Here is a 5,136-nt window from a genome sequence, read left to right on the forward strand (position 1 = left end):
AACACACCCGAACCGACTGTGTGGCCTCTCAGAGATACCGCAGGCTTCTGTCTCAGGCGCTGAGGGAGCGGGAGGAGAGGGCACGTCACGGGACTGTGTACAGACAGTCTTCCAACCCCTTTCGGGCACATGAGGGGTAGAAGTCGAGTTTCGGATCTTCGTCTCGCATTCAGCTTCCCGGGGGGTGGCGGGCTTTTACCAGAGGGTGTGCGACCATCGAGACTGCCAGAGGGGTAATGGCAGGCTCTTGTTTCCTCTACTCCGGAGAGAGGAAGGAGTGGTAGCCCCTACAGAGACAATGCGGTTTGGTAACGTCCTGAGGCCGGCCGTGTCGAACGAAGGGGATGGAAGTTTGGACATTTATCTGACATCCGATCGGCTGACGCATAGAGCCAGCGGCGGCCGGGAAATTGGGGGTCGGGGGGGGAGGTGGTGGGGAATCCCAGATTCCCGGCACTTCTGGGGTGGGCGGGATTACGTGGTGCTGAGCTCAAAGGAAATGTGGCGTGAGAGCGCGGTAATGCAGCTTTGGGCCATGAGGGGGAGCTCCTCGATGGAGAGGAAGAAGTTTGTTGTCTGGTCATAAATTAGCTCGAAGGGTCACTTTAACTATTTATGGAATAACACGAACAGACGATTTGTGTAAAACATAATAATGTGAATATATAATTCTGATTCACTCTGTTCCAGCAGCGTCCTTTGAGAAGCAGGAAACACACCCTAATCCCGTAGTCCTGCGTCAGTCCTCAAAATAATCCGCCAGACACGTGTCAGACCCAAAGTATTCCCAATGCACCATGATTGTCCCACAGCCTCGCGACAGTCTCAAAACTAGCACGACTTCCTTGATCATGACCCACAGCCCCTGTCAGCCACCAAATTGATCACACTACCCCGCTCTCAGCACAGCTCGTGTCAGTCACGGAAGTAATCGCACCGTCCCACTCTCTTCCCACAGCTCGTCAGTCAAAGAACTAATCACACTGTCCCACTCTTTCACCACAGTCCGTGCCGGTTCCCAAACTAATCACACTGTCCCACTCTCTCCCCACAGCCCGTGTCAATCCCCAAATTAATCCCACGTCTCGGTTCTCTTCCCACAGGTCCACGTCAGTCCCCAAACTAATTGCACTGCCCCTCTCTCTCCACCCATCTCCGCCCTTGTCAGTCTGCAAATTAAGCACGCAGTCCCACGACCTCCCGACAGCCCCTGTCAGTCCTTGAATCATGTGGGGCCACTATTTCCCCACAGCTCTGTTACAATTCCTAAGGTAATTGGCTATGGGAAGTGGAATCATGGTGCTAAAAGTCTGGAAACGGACCTTAAATCAGGAACGGATGTGCTCTGGGAAATACACAACGGAAATGTGGAGGGATGGTAGGCGGCAGTTGCATGGGGTCCTGGGTAGATTTGTCCCATTGAGGCAGGGAAGGGATGGTAGGGTGAAGGACCCATGAGTGACAAGAGATGTGGATCATCTCGTCAAGAGGTAAACAAAGCTGATTTAAGGTTTCGGAAGCCAGGATGAGACGGGACTGTAGAGAGTTACAATTCAGCCAGAGACGAACTGAAGAATAGGAATTTAGAGAGCTGGAGAGGTCTTTGGAAAGACTTAGCAACGAAGATTAAGGAAAACCCCAAGGCATTCTAGATTTATGTGAAGAATAAGGGGATGATTACAGCGAGGGTAAGAATGGTCAGGGATAGAAGATGAAACATGCGCCTGGAATCGGGGAGGTGGAGCAAGACATTACTGAAGACTTTACTTCAGTATTTACCACTGAGAGGGATCTTGACCTTTGTGAATGCATTAAATGTACTGACGTGCTGGAACATGTCGCGGTGAAGAGAGAGAAATTTTGAAAAAAACATTAGGATAGATTAGTCCTCGTGTGCTCGGGATATACCCAAGGTTACAGCGCGAAGCGAGGGGAGAGATTGCCGCTCCCTTGGCGATGACCGTTGTGTTATCAATGGCCACAGAAGGGCTGCCAGAGGATTGGAGCTTGGAAAATATTACTCGTTTGTTCAAGAAAGGGAATGGCGATGACTCTGGAAATTGTAGTCCAGTGATTCTTACTTCAGTGGTGGGAAACTTTTGGGGAAGTTTCTTTTTTGTGGCAGGATTTACAAGAATTTGGAGAAGCGTATCCTGATTAGGGAGTCAGCATGGCTTTGTGAGGAGCAGGTTATGCTTCCCGAGCCTGATTGAATTCTGTGATGTGACACAGATGGAGTTCAACCTGGAGAAGTGTGAACTTGTTCACTTCAGAAGAACGAACTTGAAGACAGATTACAGGGTTAATAGCAGCATTGTCAGCAGTGTAGTACAACAGGGTGATGATGGGGTCCACATCCAAAGACTCCTCAAAGCCTCTTTGCCAAGATAGGTTGGTTTCTTGATATGTTTGTTAAGGAGGCGTATTGGGTTTGGCCTTCATTAGTCAGGGGATTGAGTTAAAGCGCCGCGAGGTATTGTTACTCTAAAAGACTGGTCCGATCACATTTGGAATATTGTGTTCGGTTCCGAGCACCTCATTATAGAAAGGATGTGAAAACGTTATATAGGGTGCAGAGGATGTTTACCATGAGGCTGCCTGGATAAGACATTCCGGACATTCTCTTTGGAGCATAGGAGGTTGAGAGCTGACTTGATAGAGTTTTACAAGATACGTCTCTACCGAAGGAAGTATAAGATGCATCTTCCCACCGCCAGCCTAGATGTAGCACTTCCAGAGCACCCTCCGCAACTCAGGGTCACGTGGGACCATGGAAGCAGGTGGTGGATGGTCGTATGAGCTGCCGATGCCCGTCACGTGTTTTACTTATGTCATCACTGACACCAGATACAAAATCGCTGAAGAGTGTTGAAGATGGCTGGAGTCAGCTGTCTTGTAAAGATACTTTCTCGCAGAAGGCAATCGTCAGCGCAAGTGGTTTAGATGGGGCATCCGGGCGTGTTTGTTAAATTAATATGTATATTGTCAAGTGAAGTCAAGTCACTTTTTATTGTTATTTCGACCATAACTGCTGTACAGTACACAATAAAAACGAGACAGCGTTTTCCAAGACCATGGTGTTACATGACACAGTACAAATCTAGACTGAACTACGTAAAAACAACACAAAAACTACAACTAAACTACAGTCCTACCCAGTACTGCAAAAAGTGCACAAAACAGTGCTGACATTACAATAAATAACAAACAAGAAAGTAGACACAGTAGAGGGCAGTATGTTGGTGTCAATCCAGGCTCCGGATATAGAGGAGCCTGATGGCTTGGGGGAAGAAACTGTTACACAGTCGGATCATGAGACCCCGCATGCTTTGCTGCCTTTTCCCAGACGGCAGGAGGATGAAGAGTTTGCATGAGGGGTGCGTGGGGTCCTTCGTAATGTTGTTTGCTTTGCGGATGCAGCGTGTGGTGTAAGTGTCCGTAATGGCGGGAAGAGAGACCCCGATGATCTTCTCAGCTGATTCCACTATCCGCTGCAGTTTCTTGCGATCCGAGATGGTGCAATTTCCGAACCAGGCATTGATTCAGATGCTCAGGATGCTCTCAATACAACCCCTGTAGAATGTGGTGAGGATGGGGTGGGAGATGGACTTTCCTCAGCCTTCGCAGAAATTAGAGACGCTGCTGGGCTTTCTTTACTATGGAGGTGGTGTTGAGGGACGAGGTAAGATTCTCCGCCAGGTGAACACCAAGAAATTTGGTGCTGTTAACGATCTCTACCGAGGAGCCGTTGATGTTCAGCGGGGAGTGGTCGCTCCGTGCCCTCCTGAAGTCAACAACCATCTCTTTTGTTGTGTTCACACTCAGAGACAGGTTGTTGGCTCTGCACCAGTCCGTTAGCCGCTGCACTTTCTCTCTGTAGGCAGACTCGTTCTTGCTGATGAGACCCACCACGATCGTATCATCGGCAAACTTGATGATGTGGTTCGAGCTGTGTGTTGCAGCACAGTCGTGGGTCAGCAGAGTGAACAACAGTGGACTGAGCACACAGCCCTGGGTGTAAACTCACACTCTCCTGCTCAGATCAAAATCAAAGGTGCATCGATTCGAAGTTAATTACAATAATAAGCAGGGTGTCTCAGAGGCACAAAATCAAATGTAACATTCCAGTGGAATGCTCAGCTTGAGAGACGCCTAGTCACCCGGGCGTTGCAAGCATTAAAAATCACGAGTGCTCTAGGTGAGGCTCGAACTCACAGCCTCGGCATTTCTCCGCCGCGTACTGCCATATAAGTACCGCGCGCTAACCAATTGCGCCACTAGAGCCCAGAGCTACAAACGCGTGTTTTTTTCCATATGGAAAGAAAATCTAGAAGAAAATTACAGATATCATCGTGCATAGAACCTAGAAATATACAGCCCGTGAAAAGGCCGTTCGGCCCACAATGTATTTTCATTCCAGCTAAAAAGCAAATCAAATGCACTCAAACTCTAATCCCTCCTTCCTACCCTGTCAATGTCACTCGATCTTCCTTACATCCGTGTGCATATCGAGTCAACAAATGTACACATCAAATACCACCTATAAATTTACTGATAATGCAAACATTGTTGGTCGAATCTCAGATGGAGACGAGAGGGCGAACAGGGGAGAGGTATGTCAAGTAGTTGAGTGGTGTCGCAGCAAAAACCTTGCACTGAACGTCAGTAAGACGAAAGAGCTTATTGTGTACTTCAGGAAGGAGAGAGATACCAATCCTCATAGAGGGATCAGAAGTGGAGAGAGTGAGCCGTTTCAGGTCCCTGTGTGTTAAGATCTCTGAGGACTTAACCTGCTCCTGACATATCGATGCAGTTATAAAGAAGGCAAGACAGCGGCTATCCAGTACTTCATTAGGAGATTAACGAATAGACTCAAACAACTTCTGGAGAGCATTCTGACAGGCTGCATCACGTCTGGTATGGGCAGGGACGTGTCGCTACTCTGCCGGATGTAGAGATGGGGAGATGGGGAGATGGGGAGATGGGGAGATGAGGAACTATATGATCATGCGGATGAGAGCTATGGATGGGGAGAACAAGTGAGCACTCAGTACTCAGTAGGCGAACTTTAAGTACAGACTTTCCATGAGCGAAGGTGACAGGGGACAATTGCAGTCTGATTCTTGAAGGAACCGT

The 5,136-nt window shown here is 48.5% G+C and overlaps 1 non-coding gene across 1 annotated transcript; it reads right to left on the reverse strand.

Moving 5' to 3' along the window:
- Positions 1 to 4,190: 4,190 nt before the first annotated feature.
- trnai-uau (transfer RNA isoleucine (anticodon UAU)) lies at positions 4,191 to 4,284 on the reverse strand. The gene is made up of 2 exons: positions 4,247 to 4,284; positions 4,191 to 4,226 (listed from the first exon to the last, which is right to left on the reverse strand). It is a non-coding gene; the product is annotated as a tRNA-Ile (tRNA).
- Positions 4,285 to 5,136: the final 852 nt, after the last annotated feature.

The sequence above is a fragment of the Hemitrygon akajei genome, unplaced genomic scaffold (assembly GCF_048418815.1).
Source record: "Hemitrygon akajei unplaced genomic scaffold, sHemAka1.3 Scf000102, whole genome shotgun sequence".
Classification (NCBI taxonomy): domain Eukaryota; kingdom Metazoa; phylum Chordata; class Chondrichthyes; order Myliobatiformes; family Dasyatidae; genus Hemitrygon; species Hemitrygon akajei.